Source organism: Colletes latitarsis, chromosome 11, assembly GCF_051014445.1.
Source record: "Colletes latitarsis isolate SP2378_abdomen chromosome 11, iyColLati1, whole genome shotgun sequence".
NCBI classification, from domain to species: Eukaryota; Metazoa; Arthropoda; class Insecta; order Hymenoptera; family Colletidae; genus Colletes; species Colletes latitarsis.
The window spans coordinates 21,207,723-21,225,648 of NC_135144.1; the positions used below are offsets into that span (position 1 = coordinate 21,207,723).

Sequence of the window (17,926 nt, forward strand, 5' to 3'; positions counted from 1 at the left end):
CACATCATGGGAGTAATTATATCCATGATATAAGAAAATAATTATCCAGAAGAAAAGCATAGTTTAGAAAGTGGTTACAGATCTAACCTCAAAAATGACAGATGGAGGATAAAATATTTGCAACAACGTGTTAATATGGCGTCAAAGAACCAGGACGCAGAGACCACTCGATGCCCATTTCATTCATGCTTTATGCTGGATATTTATTGATACCTAATCGACTTTATTAAACACATCATGGGAATAAGTGTACAGAGTGTTCGGCCACATCTGGGAAAAATTTTAATGGGAGATTTTGGAGGCCAAAATAAGACGAAAATCAAGAATACCAATTTGTTGATGGAGGCTTCGTTAAAAAGTTATTAACAATTAAATTCAAAAATTTCAAATCGTTCTAGAAAAATTATTTTCGGTTGCGGGGGTCAGTTACAATCATTTTTGGTCAATAGACATACCCCCGAAATCCTACGCAGTTTCGAGAAAAAAATTCGAGTAGGTGCTGTAATTTTTTGGCGAAATTAAAAAGTTTCAAATCGTTCTAAAAAAATTATTTTCAGTTGCGGGGGTTAATTTCAATCATTTTTGGTCATTACAAATACCCCCGAAATCCTACGCACTTTCGAGAAAAAAATTCCTTACCGAAAATCTAATCTGAGGCCTATATGGTTCCCCGAAAGATGGTCAATCTTTAAAACATCATAACTCCTGAACAAATTGGACGATTTTAATGTTTAAAAAAGCAAACTACGCGTATTTTGATGGAGAATATGTACAAATCACAAAAATATTCGAAAAGTTGGTCCTTGACCCCGCAAAATGAGAAAAACCCCATAGAAATGGTCAAATTTTCAAACAGCCATAACTCCTACAATAGTGAATATATTTCAATGAAACTTTTTTCTGAAGTAGAGCTCATGGGTACCTACAAAAAAGTATTAGACAACTTTTCTGTAGAGTTTCAAAGAAAATTACTAAAAATCAAAAACTACTTTTTAAGAAAAATCGACAGGGGGGTTGCCTAAATTTTTCGACGAAAAAAGAAAATTTCAAATCGTTCTGAAAAATTATTTTCGGCTGCGGGGGTCAGTTATAATCATTTTTGGTCAATAGACACACCCTCGAATTCCTACGCATTTTCGAGAAAAAAATTCAGTACGAGCGAAACTATAAACGTTAATAACTCTTTAAGGAAGCCTCCATCAACAAATTGGTATTCTTGGTTTTCGTCTTATTTTGGCCTCTAGAAACCCCCATTAAAATTTTTCCCAGGAGTGGCTGAACACCTTGTATATAATGACAATAAAATAATAATCCAGATGAAAAGCATAGTCTAGATTGTGGTTACGAATCTAACCTCAAAAATGACAGACGCGGGATAAAATTTTTGCAACAACGGGTTAATATGGCGTCAAAGAACCGGGACTCTAATGATCGTCGGTCGGAGAGGAAGGGGGCACGAAGGAAGAAGCCAACCGGAACGCTGTCCGATGGAATATCCGCGATCGGGCTGTTATCGTCTCGTAACTTTCCGTTCACGCGTTGCATTCCGTCGCGACGCTTTTCGTTCGTCGTTCCCTTTGGCTTTCCCGACTGTTATCGGACGCAGCGGAGGGGAAGCGTCGCTATCGGTTAAAATTCCCCCTACCCTACGGTTTTTCTGCGTTCCTCGATGATTTCGAACGGAATCCAAAAATGCAAAAAATTGATCAGAATATTCTGCACGCATGCATGGTTGCATTTCTCGTGCATTATATCTCCGGAGTCGTTTCTCAGAAAACCCGAGAATTTTAGTACGGTGACTTCCCGAGCACAATGAGTCATCACGAGCGATAGAACCGGCACGGAGACGGTTTTACTTTAAAAAATAAATCGAAAACGTGGAATAAAGTTTTTCTCCGCGGCGCTGCGTTTTCGAGAACATTCAACTTCAATATTTTTATATTCGTTTATGAAATTTGGAAACAATTATTTACACGACTGAGAATTTTAATACATTATGTTATTGTAATCGTTGCGAATAAATAAAAAATAAATAGAACCGGATAGCACAAATACTGCCATTTGTATTTGCGCAATTTCAGAACAGAAATAATGGGGTAAAGAAATAATAAAGTATACAAAAAATGAGGCGCGCGAATAAAGGAAGACTGCACGTTGCAAATAAATTAATCAAGGTAATTATCTAGGATAACAGAGAAAACGGAAAGTATGAGTTTAACGAGTTCGAGGAAAAGTCCATGTACAACGACAACAGACAGCGATATAGTATTTCAATTGGCGTGGCTCAAACATTATAATATACTCGAATGAAGTGTTTACGGTTACTGAAGCGGGAATCTACTTCGTAACAACGTAATTCTCGAAGGATTGAGAATCGAGTGCGCAATATCCTCGATTAAGAACTCGGGAGTAGCCGCGGCGCGATTCGCGGAAAATCTGGCGACCTCCTTCTTCGCATCGGACGAGACTAGATCATCGTCGAAATTGCGAACGACGGACGCGTTATCGCATGCGCGAGTTTACTTCCGCCCACGCGAATCTGAATAAACTGAATTTTGTTTAAGGCATTCAAGTTTCAATGAGAAAGCTTACATTCTGGAAATTGGTAACCTCGTCGCTGACGATTATATTATTATTTCGTAAAGACGGTGTCGTGAAGTAATAGAGCTGGTTGTGAGAAATTTTTTTGGACGCGAAGAGCATGTTTTTATAAATAATTAATTCGAATTTTCCTACAGGCCTCTGCTGACCACTGCTGACCACTGCTAATACATCTAACAACGTATAACGATTACTACTTGCTACTGCTGGCCTCTGCTGACCACTCCTGATACTACTGACAGTGCATAATGATTACTACTGGGCTTTTTCTCCCTCCTGCTAACCTCTGCTGGCCTCTACTGACCACTGCTGGCCTCTGTTGACCACTGCTGACCACTGCTGACCACCTCTGATGCTTCTGACGACATATAACGATTACTACTTGCTACTGCTGGCCCCTGCTGACCACTCCTGATACTACTGACAGTGCATAATGATTACTACTGGGCTTTTTCTCCCTTCTGCCAACCTCTGCTGGCCTCTACTGACCACTGCTGGCCTCTACTGGCCACTGCTGGCCTCTACTGTCCACTGCTGGTCTCTACTGACCTCTACTGACCACTGCTGGCCTCTGTTGACCACTGCTGACCACTGCTGGCCTCTGTTGACCACTGCTGACCACTGCTGACCACTGCTGACCACCTCTGATGCTTCTGACGACATATAACGATTACTACTTGCTACTGCTGGCCCCTGCTGACCACTCCTGATACTACTGACAGTGCATAATGATTACTACTGGGCTTTTTCTCCCTTCTGCCAACCTCTGCTGGCCTCTACTGACCACTGCTGGCCTCTACTGTCCACTGCTGGCCTCTACTGTCCACTGCTGGCCTCTACTGACCACTGCTGGCCTCTACTGTCCACTGCTGGCCTCTAGTGGCCACTACTGGCCTCTACTGACCACTGCTGACCACCTCTGATGCTTCTGACGACGTATAACGATTACTACTTGCTGCTGCTTGCCCCTGCTGGTCTCCACTGGCCTCCACTGGCCTCCACTGACCACTGCTGACCTTTGTTGACAACTTCTGACATGATATATATGTATTAAAGCTTTGTATAATGTAAATCTATGGCAATAGACAGAGGCTGGCAATAGTCAGTCGCAATCGTTATACGTTGTCAGAAGTATCAGGAGTGGTCAGCAGCGGTCGACAATAGTAATCGTAGGAAAAATCAAAAGTACATGTGGTCGAAAAGTAAAAATGCTTGTGCAGTCGTGATTCCAAATCGTATGCCGTTTACGTGAGGTCGGATTTCAGTTGTTCGAGAGAGAGAAGGCAAATGTGAGCCTTCCCCTCTCGACTCCCATGAGAATCGAGAAAGAAGGCCTTTTTTATTTTGCCTTTGTCTACTTTCCGAAACTCTACGAGCTCACGTACGCGTGATCTGGTACAATGTGAGAAAGTGGAATGAGGTGTCTGGCATCTCTGCTCATATTACTTATATTATTGTCACGTTCGATTACATTGCACTCTACTTGAAGGTTATAAATTAATATAACCACTCATCCTTTTCTTCTTAATGTTGAAGTGTTCATGAAGAAATTAGTTAAGGAACCAACAAATCGGGTAGACATCGCGTTACATCGAGTCTCGGTGGAAAACGACGAATAGGAGAACGTCGATCGCGCGAGGAAAGGGAGTCGAATTAGATTGGAGACCATCGTTGGTACGCGGCTCGAATAAAAATACGATAACGCGATGAATATATGCGCAACAGGGGATATGACAGTTCGGGCAACAGGTTGTCTCGAACAACAGGATAATCTGGAAGCCGGAAACTTCCAACGTACTGTAATTTCAATAACACGCTGATTGCTATATCTAACGAGGGGATTGACCTTGGTTCGTATACAATAGGAGAGATAAAACACGTTCCGATTATCGTTCCAAGTCACCGAGCACAAATCGATTATCTGGCGATTTCATTGACCGAGTTTACTCGAGGCGGTGAATTAGCCACTATCGGTACTTATTCTCAATGAATTTCGGTAGCTGACATAGTACGTTTACGCAAATGCCATTTCGTAATAACTTTGTGCAATAGTATTGTGTACTAGAGTATGTTAGATACGATTTATCTGTAAAAAGAAACAACATTTTTTTGTGTTACTCGTATTGTTAATTTATCGAATAGAGTGCAAAGTCGTGGACGTTAATGAATGTTAGAATATTCAGTTTTAATTTCGCGCCTTCTGTTATTAAGCGATGCCGTTATGTGGCGCTATAATAGGTTAAGCTTTTTCCGTTTTCTTTGGGTGTGTGGTTCTTTTCCTTACTGTTCTACTGAGTTATAAATTTGATAAACAATAAACAAGAAAAAGTATTATATTTCTGTAAAATAGTCACACCATCATTTATGTACTAACAGATTTGAACGGTCATGCTGTACGATATCCGTTTAGTCTGACCGTTCGATGAACGACAATAATTATTTCTCTTCAAATTCTACATTAAAATGTAATTAACAAAGACCACACGGTTATGTAGCTTAGAAACTAATCCAATAATAGACACCGATCATTCTCGACGGATTAGACCGAAATAACGTGAGCAAGTTAAAGGGTTAATAAATAATAATTTTACGGTGATTGCAGAGAGGTTAAAGCGCCCAAGCGGAGCGTTTCGTAACGTTTCGATTGAATTTTTAGTGGGCCAGAATTTACTAGAAATTAATTAGAGATCTGACACGCGGGACCCTGACCTGCCTCCCTCCCCCCACGGGCTGGGTTATCGCCAAAACGAGTTAATCAAAATACGAAATTATCGCAGTGTTTACGTTCACGCGTCCACGACGGATGCACCTTCTCGTGTAACGGGCTTATCGGCGAATCACCTCCGCGGCGGTCGATTCATTGGTCGATCCTCGGTAGCCAGCCCGATGGGCCCGTTTGATTGGCCCGTCAGGAGCACACACCTCTTCGCGAGCGGGAAAGCCTATCGCGGAGGAACCACGCGCAAAACTTAACCTCATTGTTTCTACATTTTTTATAAGCTTTTGGAACAGGTATTATTGTCGACAATAAACAATCGTTTTGGAAGATATGAGAACAAGGTGAAAGTAGAGTCCAAGACAAAATCACAGCACGATGGACATTTTTCTTTACCTTTTTCTCTCTGACTATACGTATGCATATATTTCGCAAGTGGGATTAGTATTAAATTCCGATCTCGATATTTGGGGGAACATTCCAGCCCCATTTTCTTAAATTTATCGAGATTCTACCGTATATTTCTGATCTCGAAAAATTCGAGGTCGAGAGTTTGCTTTGGACGCTCTCCAAAGAGGCTGAGTCGGCCATATTACTCACGCGTATTCAAGATGGAGTTCGAGGAAATTGCGTCGAAACTATTGGGGCATTTCCGAAGACCGAGTTTACGATATGGATGCTTGGAACGTGCTGTTTCTGTCTCATCCACTATCATAGTATACTACTCAACGTAAGGAATGAAAAATGCTTGGCGGTTAGAAAGAAAAGAAATAATTTTCTAAAAATTCACAACGTAGAATTGAATTCGAAGGGTGGAAAGGAAATTGTTAAAAAGATATAGTAATTGGAATTAACGTTGCCAGCGACTGAATATTCAGCAACGAAGGGCGCGACGTCGTGTGTTTGGCACCCTACAGTCTCCACGTGATCGGACGTATTTGTTTCATCGACTATACGCGCTCGTGGCATCGGCGTGGTGACCTCTCTCTATCGTTCCAACCGTTTCCTTCGACCAATCGATCATTAATTACTCTTCTCTAATCTACGTATGAAGTCACCTCCGCTTTTGCGAGCCAACGTCGATTCGCGTGCGTTTCGCGCCTCGCCTCGCCTTGCTAGCCAGAGTCGTGTTTACTCTCCTCAATCTCCACGAAACTATAGTTTAGTATAGACGCAGATATCGATGGAATTTTCCAAAATTGTCACGGGCCATTTACGTTCAACATTTTTTCTCCTCGTATAAATTAACTGTTATAACACATTAAGGTATCAGTTACGAGATAACTTGTTAGTTTAATTTCTTTTTTATGAATTCAATTTTCCAACGTATACTGGTTTTATACTTCTTTCAGAAGTTTATTGTAATATTATTTATTCGTAACTCGGCGATTGATAAAGCATACGCAAGAGAGAGTCGACAATTGTTTCATAACCTAAAACAAAGAGGCATAAACGAATCAAACGCAGCTCTAGTTCCAAGTAAGGAAATCTTCCGACGAAAACAACTACGTCAAAAATTGATGGGACGGAAGCATCAATGGATAAAAATCAAATCGTCGTAAAATATCCATTTTACAACAATTTGTAAGGATGAAATTCTAATTGAAAAGGACAAGTGGCGATTGTTTGCAACGATCGATGTATTATTAGATTGAAACCGCAGCGCAGTACGACGGAGAACGATGCAACTGCTACGAGAGACGTCTAGAACATTACGTGAATATGATGCAAGGGACAATGTGTACTAATCAAATACAGTTTACAGTAAAATCCGTTGCATCGAGACTCGGGATTAGTCGATCGAGGAATTACGAATGTCAAACATTATTTCATTCCGCTCACTAGGGAGAAAGTCGTGCGTTAACATAGAAACTGTAATTTAGTTCTTATCGAGTGGCAACAATGGTAGCGCACGAATTCGTAAAAGTAAACGATAATAACAAATAACGTAGGAACACGAAATAAAATTAGATTCGAGTCGAAACGGACCCCGGGAGTTCGGCGTTCGAGGGTTAGGTTAGGCATATCGAGACACATAACCTCGTAAAGCACACTCGACTCGAACATACACTCGAATACGTGACGAGTCACGATCGACGCGCGATTTGCTCGCAGAAAGAGAGCAAAAAGAAATTCAATTGGCCGTCGCCCGGACGGATCGCCGTTTTTTCGTCCAACGAGATTCCAGCGTATCACGCGCGCTTTATCGTCGGCCTTCTTGCTTCTCTCGTAGCCAACGCCACGCTCGGGAGAAGGGAACGTCGAACGAGATTCTGCTTTTCGGTGGAGCGCGTGCGAGAGGTCAAACCACAAACGACTTATGCGAGTAGACCTTTCACCCAATGTCTTTTTCGGCCCATTTTTCTGGGACCTCGAGACCCCATTACCATTTTCGTGTCACTTTTTCTCACTTTACGGGGTTAAGGAGCAACTTTTCCAACATTCGTGGAATTTCTATATATTCTCCATCTAAATACGCGTTTTCTGCATTTTGAAACTTTACAATCGTTCAATCCGTTCAGGAGTTATGATGGTTTAAACATACGCACGAAATTCCAGGGTAACATTTCTAACCTCACATTGTATTTTCAGTAATGAATTTTTTTCTAGAAAGTGGGTACGATTTCGGGGGTATGTTTATTGACAAAAAATGATTGTAATTAACCCCCGTAACTAAAAATAATTTTTCCAGAATGATTTGAAACTTTTTAATTTCGACGAAAAATTTCTTCACCTACTCGAATTTTTTTCTCAAAAATGCGTAGGATTTCGGGGGTATGTCTATTGACAAAAAATGATTGAAATTAACCCCCGCAACTGAAAATAATGTTTTTTAGAACGATTTGAAATTTTTTAATTTCGCCGAATGTTTGTATCTACCTGCTGTCGGTTTTTCTTAAAAATTCGTTTTTGATTTTTAATAAATTTGTTTGACGCTCTATGGAAATGTTTAATACTTTTGAGGTCACACACATGTATTTACGTACACTCTACAGCTTCATCAATACTAATTCAATGAATAGTTTCTCGTCTGACCGCCATCCATGAGAAGAGGTCGCTAAAATCACCTCCGAATTTTCAGGTCGGTATGGCAGTCCGATTGGGCCACGAAAGTCCATAAGGTGAATGATCTACTCGCATACCTCGTCTATGGTCAAGCTGTTTTTCGACGAGTTATCGACCGTGAAGCGAAGTCGATTCCGAAGCCTCTGCTTCGTGTCGCCCACAACCACGAAACAATCGCGAACAAGGGCTGGCCCGATAATTTATTGCAACAATCGATAGGTTACGATTTATTTCATCGATCGTTTAGTTTATTTACAATTAACTCTTTCGATCGCCAACTTTTCGACGATTAATTTTGTAAAATGTAAACGTTAATCGATCGTTACGATTGAACTGCGTACGGAGAGGTTAGGTTCGTCCAGCCTGATGCAACGTTCGAGCAAAGTGCGAAGAGATACAGATCGATGATGTAGAATCTGCGGCGAGCTACACGGAACCGCTATCGTTTGTTTTCATGGAAAACAATGCGGAGTTATGCACGAATGCATCATCCTCCAATTTCCTCAGTCGCAATTTCAACGTTACGCACATAGTCTCCTTCTACGCGTTAAAACTTCAAGAACGAAGCTCATGGATCTACGTCGCACGCATTCAAATCGAGATCAGAAAAGAAAACTGATACTCCAGATAGATACTCTGGACCTGTGTTTCCCACAATGAAATAAAATATTTCTACACAAATATTACGATGCAACGAATATTATTCTATCCCATTTTCCTCGCACGATTATGCAATCGTATCGCGTAATTCTTGATGTAATGAACTTTCTTTCGAGTTAGAACTCTCGAGGGTGTGAAACGCGATGTTTCGCAATCTTTGTTACGACAATGGCGCGACCCTTCTTCTGGATGTTCTGGATCAAATGGAACGCGTTGCATCGTAATTATACTTTGTCGAGCTTTGCTGCGACTCTGGAATGTTGGAACCTTTTGACATTTGAAAGCTGCCATTTTAGAAATCCTTCGTAAATAGACTCGTCGGCCGCCATGACAGTTTTCTGTGTTCTCGACATTTGATGAAATATAGAAATATTTGACGATACAATGGTGTGTCTATTCTTCTACAATATTTCTAAGTAATGTTATCTACAATTTTATGAGCATCAGGGATCCATTGTAAACGATTTTGCAACAGGTTGGTTTAAACTGCCGGTCACCAGTGACCACCATGCTTTAAATTTAACACTACGTCTATCAAAGAAGTCAAGATGATTTGTATTGTGATTTTTTACAATGATAACCTTTTTAGTATGTTTCCTTGGCTGACGAGTCTGATCACTTACGGTATAATCTACTTATTGTTACCTCTTCTTCTAAAATATAAAAGTGGCAATAGATAATTGTAAAAACTCGAAAATATTTTCGACGCTATGGAGATCCTGTTCAGCACAATTCACCATAAATTAAACGAAAGATTTCCTAATTAATAGCCGCAAAGATTACAATAATCAATAGAAAGATTGTAAAAACAAGCTTTTTCTTACAAACAATTTACTGCGTTGATAAATTTATATCAAATTCATTATACGATGCTTGCGAAAATGTACGATACACGATTAACCGCCAGATTGCGAAAACCTCCATTAGATTAAACTTATCTCTTTAAACTATCAAATTTAATTACACGTCGCTAAAAATAACAACATTGTTTACAGACAGTTTATCCCACCTACAAGAGAAATCTTTTATTACTCACGATTAACATTTAACGATCTCTAGAAATGCGATTGCACGTATCAATTACGAACCGTAAACAAGGTAGAAAATAATATAAAAATTATTATGACTCGGAGAAAAAAAAAATTGTTACGAAAATTAAACACACGCTTTTAATTTTTAAATAAATCACAAGATTTCGCAGAATTAACAAGGATGAACGTAAAAATACAAAACTTAAGAGGGGCCCGTTAGGCGTGCGGCGTTAGGGTCAAACGTTCGACGCTGACGTTTAAAATGGCGCTCGAAATCGAGACGAACGACGTGTCGCGATCAAAGTATCGCCGACTGACCTATCGACGTTCGATGACATAATAATAATTTATGGAGGCGCGCAGCTGCTCTACGGGTCGATAATTAAGTCGAGCAGACGAATTGTCGCCGACCAATTATCGCGCTCGAGCGCGCGACCGTTTGATCCGCTCGCGAACGATCGGTTCCTAGCAAAATACGTAGAATTTCGAAAAGTGTATACGATTTTCTACTCGTATTTTAGGCATCTGATACGTTAAACTGAGAAACAAAGAGGAGACATACGTTATTGCAAACAAAAGTCACGAAAATTATTGTTGAAACGTAATGAAATAAGATATTATCGATATGCACGCTTTTTCTTGTTCGACAAGCAACAAAACGGTTCCTTTCAAAAGCATTAACTTTCATATTTTAGGTTAGAGACGATAACCGTTACCAAGAATGTCATTAGTTGTGTGGCGTCACCTCCCGTACTCGCCACCAGAGGGCTACGCTTGTGTCTCTCTCGCAAGCGCTCGACTGACCCCACCGTCTCCACATATACGCTCTGTTCTCCTTTTCTTTTCCACCTTTCTACGATCTTTCTCACTTCCTCGATCAGCAGAAACTGCTCCAGTTACTAAGAAGACATTATTAGATAACCAAATCACCTTGTGGAGAAAATAGTTAAGCATAGAGGGCCGGTAGAAAATGATATAAAACACATGTAACAAGAAAATAGGAATTTAAAAGATGCGCATTTATCGAGGGAAGACGAGTTTCGAGAAGCATCGGGACTATTTTCCATTTAAAATTCGCGAAAATTCTTGTCATTGGGCGAGAAGAGCGATCGGTTTGGCGCGGAATTAACCATTGGAAGTTTTCTTGGACGGAGGGACACGAGTTTTCTCGGCGGGGGTGACGCGTAAGGGAGGAAGGGGGGAGGTTCGCGACACAACGCGAGTTCATCCTCGAGAATAACTGTGCCGCGTCGTGGTGACTTTCCGCTCGGCCTGGTGCAATCTATCGAAAAATTTCAGCGCTCCATTTACGATCGAGAATTTCTTCAGCTTTCATCTGTCGCGGCTCGGCCTCGTCCTCGGGCGATTAGGCTCGCCCGGAGTCCCCTGGCACTTCCGTAACTACGCAGATTCGACGGAAGATCCGAGATCCAGAAACCTTTGATTCGACTACGTAAGAGATTTCTACGTACGATCGATCGATTTGCTTCTCTGCGTTTACTATTTTATTCAACTGGTACCATAACTAACCCTTAACTTGTATATTCGAAATAACGGTATCATGGATCATATTAAAAACTCAATTGTCTTTGTTTTATGCATTATAAATGGACTAAATGCAGCTGCGGGGGTAAATTTATTTTATCTTTAATTGATATTGTGCCCTATTATTCTGTCGAACCGTATAAAATACACCATTTAAGGGTTGAAATGTAATTAAGTCTAAATTTTCATTTACGATTGTCATACGGACGTATGATAATTATGATTCTGAGTATACACCGCAGTCAAAGGGTTAATTTAAAAGAGAAGCTATTAAAACGTAACAATTTTTAGTCTGTACGGAATTCCGGTTCGAGGAGGACGAAATCATGCCTAATGACCTATTTGATATACAATTTATTTTAATATTAACGAATATTAAAGGGACTTAAACGGGGCCAGTGTTCCAAGAGTTTTGGACACAGTGTTTACGGGAACGCGTGACGTAGTGTTTGCGAGCGATAAATCGACGCGTAAATTAGACGATTACGTTAAGTTACAATTAATTTCTATCTAATCTCAATTAAGCACGATTTCTGATAATCCAGGGGGGAGGGGGAGCATAGAAATTTGCAATGGAGGTGGCCAGTTGCGTAATCTCTTTTGTGTGAATCTCGTGTGGTGATTCTGGTCGTAAAGCGTGGGTGAATCGAACAGGCCATTGAGATAATCAACCTCTCTACGAGACGGATACAGATAAAGCTAGAAATTCGGTACAACTTGCAAGAGTTTCTGAAATCGTGCGTTATCGCGGCCATTGATAAGGCCAGCACCGCACGAAAAACAGCTGAGAACGAAGAAATGATGCGTGAAATTATCGACAGAGACAAAAGATTCGTCAAACGTCGTATTATATAACCTGGAAGAGGACTCGTTTATCGGATTCATCTGCGTTCTCGAACTATCGCGCCGGATAAACAAGCTGTTATCGAAGACGTAGAGAAAATACACCCCGAGGACCATACTAATTTAAAAACGGCTCGATAACGGGGGGCCAAAGACTATACATTTTCCAACCGCCATTTTTCACATATTTTTAATTAATTGAAACACTTTCTTTGACAAAGAATTTAGAAAAAGAATTTTGTTCGATGACTCTATTCACCAAATAAAAAGAAATGGATGAAATATAGTAAATAAGATAATCGATGATCGATCTAGCCTTAAAAATCAAGGTTTAATTTTCTTGAACTGTGTAGTTGTTTCTATTCGATATTATTGGTTTATTGTGTCAGTGAACGTTTGCTCTGGAGGGAAACCGATCCCCATAAACTCGTTTCAGTTTGTCGAATACTTCGTACAAAAATACAATTGCATAACGTTCCTCGATATATCGTTGATCCATTTTCGGGTCACTAATACTCGCACACGGCTCGTGAAATCGCACGTGTTAACGTTATCAAGCTGAAACCACCACTGAAGGTAGAGTAGGGATGTGCGTCTTAACTTGTGTCTTTGTGTTTACACGATGTTGCCAGTTCTCGAGAAACGAGTACAATCTCGTTGATTTTTAGACAGACGTAATCTGTCGATTGCGTCCTTTATTTATCCAATTATAACAAATATCTACGAGTAAGCTTGATTCGAAGTTTGATACCCCAGGTATCATTTACTATAGCAGAGGCATTCTCTAGAACGAACTATTAATAAATTTCCCTTCATTGAGATTTACTTTCCAATTTAAATGTAACAATAAAATTCTTTGCATGAAAACAAATCAAAAAGTCCTTAGCTGTTTCGTTATTCGAGGCACCGTTAGCGAGATATAAACAGTTAAAGTTTACCGTTCGTAACTCCAGGCGCCATTTTTATATCGTACGGTCGTGCTACTACGCATGCGCGCGCTCGCTTGTTCGGTTTAAAAATCCGCTAACCGCCACTCGAGACTGCGGGGAAACGGTACAATTTCTACAGTAACACTGAAAAGATCGAAGAGATCGAACGTAAAAGTTTCGAACAACGAATAAAGGATAAGTCGTTATCGGTAGTTCGTTCACTAAAGACTTGGAGTCTACGTTATAGAATGAAGTCTATTTCGCGGCGGAGCGTATAAAAAGTTATCGGTATCTTCGTTTAATTGAATAAACGTCCCGAAGAAATCACTATGCCGTGTTTTTTTTTCTTCTTTCTTTTTGGACGTCACCTAATTATCCGAATAAAATTTTGCCCATCCCCGGTTAATCTACCAATGTCATCGCAATGTGAGGCGACGATTGGACGAAGGCGTATCTCGCGGAGGATGATTTCACGAGACATGGGTCAATCGTTTCGCCCGCGTCGAGTTTGGCAAGCGGCCCGTTGCGCAACCGACGCCCAGCGCCGTCGCGACGGCTTTTTAAATCTGTTCGCGCGCCCACTCGTGAGCCGCATAACGATTTTCAATCAAGTCTTCGAATACTTCAACGAGGAGTAGAATATTTTAACCGTGAAACTATCGAAAGTGGTAAAAATTCGTAATTTGTAATGAATATTTTTAAACACGAATGGATTTTTACAGATTCACTGTAGTCTTTTTATAAAGTAAACGAACGTTTATTTTTAATTTTAATTTTATTGGAATATTCAAATACTGAAATTGCTTGAAAATTTAATTACTTGAGTGCTGCCCGATGGGTCGATTGCTCGAGTGCTATTCGAACATTTGATTTAGGTATATGATCGTTCGAAAATTGAACGTGCAGCCCCAGTTCTGTTTTTATCGCGGACAGAGTTACATCAGTTTAGAAACTACCTAAAAACAATAATATTTGTGAGACTCTGTTCTATCTAGTCCTCGGGCGATCATGCGGAATAGTGCACACGTCATCGAACGCGATCTTCCTGGGAAATGACAACATCGAATATATTACGTTCGTCGACACAATAACAATCTCGTTGTTAGGGTAAAGTTTTTTAATTATCGTGTATCGAATTGATATTACAAAGCAAACGGGACATATAGCACGGTGAATTTTGCTACATCATTCTCTGCAGTGGTTCTCAAACGACGCAGAGTATTTCGAAATATGGCGGGAAATGACACTTTCTAATTTGAAAAAAAATAGATTTCTTGCAGATGAAAATCTTGAAAGTGTCGTGCATTCGGAAAATATTTTTGTGAAATTCACAGGAACGTCAACTGCCATCCTCAGACCACGCTACATTGTAATTATTTAAAGTAACGACACTTAACTCGCTACATTTGTTTATAGGAACTAAATATAGTCACGCGTGTGTGACATCGCTGACACGCGATAATCGACGCATTTTAGATACGAGACGCGTAGTAGCGAACGGGTTAACCTTTCAGTTACAAGAGCCGACTATAGTGCAACTGTATTTAATAAGCTTCTGCGCAAAAATGACCCCAAAAGAAAATTTTCTCAGACTAGATAAAAAATATCTAGTTATATTCTAAGCTAATGCATCCCCTAACAGTGGTGCATAGTCCTATAGACGACGAGAACTAATATTTTTTAGTCTACAACAACCAAGGGATATCAAATCAATAAAACAGGTTACGAATATATTGCATCGTATCGTAAATAAAACGATCTGAACAATTTGGATGACGATTGATTCGAGCAATCGGCAACGACGATAATAAGTGCTTTTCGGTGATTTTATATATCAGAAACGATTCAATGCCCGGTTTCGGTCACTCCTGCGAACCGATAAACGGTCTATCTTTATTAATTTTCGGCGCCGTCGCGAGATTACTTTTCGTTCGTTAGAAACCAGCGAAAGAGAAAGAGAACAAATTTCTCGTCTCGCCATTATCGTGGATCGATTCATAATCGAAGGTCTGTTCAAGTCTCACATTTTCTCCAAGAATACGATTCGACAGCGCCCTCTTTAAAATGGAATTTTAAATGCAACAAGTTTAATTTGACTATCTTTCAGCGTCCTAGTGAAAATCAACTAGTTTCAAAACTGGCTAATATTTCAATCGTGGCGTTACCTCCCGTACTGGCCACCAGGGGGCTACGCTCTCGTTTCTCTCACAAGCGCTCGATCACTTTTCTACCTTCCTCGTTCATTTCCTCCAACTAGTAAAGCACGCCTACACTACCCATTGTCCATCGATATCGATACGAAAGATCTTTCCCTGGAAAACGTCGCTAAATTTCTAAAGGGCGACGCAAATATCGAGGCAAATTGCGGACGCCGAATCGAGGGGGATCGGCGACGGGAGACGCGACGTCGATTGGCGGAAAAATTGGCGCGCGGGAGGACCGAGCGATGATGCGCCTACGCGATGAAGAAGAAGCGGAATTAGAAGGAGGAGAGAGGTACGGCCGCGATGAGGTCGCGAAACGGAGGAGGGGGACGATAACAGCACCGGGGAACGGAGTGGTGGGGTGGAGGCGCGTGGAGAAAGGGGGAAAGAAGAATGGTCAAGTGTCTGGAGCCAAGCTGGCTGCACGAGAAGGGGCTCGACATCTCGCGTTTACAAACCGTGACTTGATTAGGTGGGGACGGCTAAGCTTATAAGACACCCAGAGCACAGCCCCCGGGGACCAATAGTCGCGAAACAGTGAATGTGTCGCGTGCAACGAACGTAAACCACGCAGCATCGCGGAAGCACAAGTCTCTGACCGATAAAGAAAACGATCGAACCACGATTAGAGGTAGGAGGATCCGACGATCTCTGGACCGTGCCGGGTAACAACGTCGTTTTAGTGGTGAAAGAGTGAACCCGGAAGCGACGGGGGCGGTGAAAACCGCGGGACACTTGACTCGACTCGTTTGAAAAGAGCGCGTCGATCGAGAGCGAATAGGAGAAGGGCACAAGGGGTATCCTCTGTTCAAGTGTTTGCTAATCGTCCGGAATTTCTGCAAGGAGCAAGGGAACTAATCAACGGGAACAGACTTCAGATCACAGTGAGTATAATATAGTTGTTCGCAGGATCGTGCGACAGATTAGGGCACGGCTCGGATAACTGAAAGAGACGCACGACTCGAAGTCTTGCAGTTATGAAAGTACCCTGTAGTTTACTCTGTAGAAACTTTTTTATTTTTTTATTCGATCTTTAGCAACGTATTTGTGAGGTCCTTTCGATTAAAATGAGACCAAATCGATATAATTTGTACCGTTTGCATATTAATGAGTGACAATAAACATTAATATTGGTAAGTGAATGTTATCCAAATCATATCGTGTTTGGTCTCATTTTAATTTGGAGAACCTCTCGAATACGTTGGTAGAAGTTTCATTGAAAAAAACAGTTTTATCTTTGTACTATTATGTGTTTTGTTTCGCCCTCGTTTGACTCAGTAGAGACGACTTTCGTTCAGTTATCCGATCGAAAGTGTCTTGCAGTTATCCAAACGTTAGTACGCTTCAATCGAGCTATTCTGTCTATAGTTTCGTGTGTACAGAATCGAAGGGAATTAGATTTCGTTTATTAGATCGACGGGCGATAGTGTCAACATACTTGTGTTTATCATCAGTTCTATAATTATTGGTAACAGTCTAGGGAGGCTAGCGTTTATGAACTTAGGAGTCGTCTTTCCAGTGACATTCTCTTTCAACGATGCATCCAAGGTACTTGGATTCTTCATAAATGCAACAATGGAGATTAAAAAGCTAAATCTGAGTAAATACCGATGGGAGGAACAAATCTATTTACCTGTTAGAAGTTCGCACGACTATCAATTGTTCCCGATCGCAACAATCGTATTTGTAACAAAGCGGACCGTGATTTAACTGACTCATTGTCTGTATCGTCGGTGTCATTGAAGCGCCGTATCATCTGTGATTCTACCATAAGCGAAAGTCATCGTTACTATTCATTATTATTATCTCATGCATGTTTATTTGAAAACTTCTATTTGTAGATCAGTCGATCGAAACCCCATTATATTAGGTTTGGTTCAACAATTAATCTATAAATATTGCATCATACATGTCGACAGATTTTCATTTAATATTTTTTCTTTATCCTAACCCAGACCAAACCCTATTACATTGGGTATGGTTCAACAATTAATCTATAAATACTGTATCATATACAGATTTTCATTCAGTATTTTTCTTTTGCGTTTCAACTATCTTGAGACGTTTCAAGCTCTTGCTACGGCCATTCTGGCTGACCAATTTCCTGGCTGAGCTTTTCGTATGCAAGGGTTTGGAGAACTCTGATAAACATCTTCGTTGGATAGCATCGTTTCCCCTGAAAAGATCCCCGAACAAATTCTTCTCGAGGAACGTCTCGAAGGACGCGGTGCGCTGTCTGATCAACGGCTCCTTTCGAAGCGGAAAATTTCCCGCCGATAGACCCGGGAGAACAGTGGGTCAAGTGTACGTGACGCGACGAAGAAATCAACG

General features: G+C 40.8%; 2 protein-coding genes across 5 annotated transcripts in view; one reads left to right on the top strand and one right to left on the bottom strand.

Annotated features, from left to right (window-relative positions):
* Dnalig3 (DNA ligase 3) overlaps positions 1–17,926 on the bottom strand; it is a 58,231-nt gene that overhangs the window by 12,655 nt on the left and 27,650 nt on the right. The window lies entirely within an intron of this gene.
* LOC143347349 (uncharacterized) overlaps positions 16,084–17,926 on the top strand; it is a 28,661-nt gene continuing 26,818 nt past the window's right edge. Inside the window, exon 1 of the mRNA XM_076776408.1 lies at positions 16,084–16,479. The gene's annotated coding sequence lies outside the window, so the exon portion shown is untranslated. The remainder of the gene's footprint in view (positions 16,480–17,926) is intronic.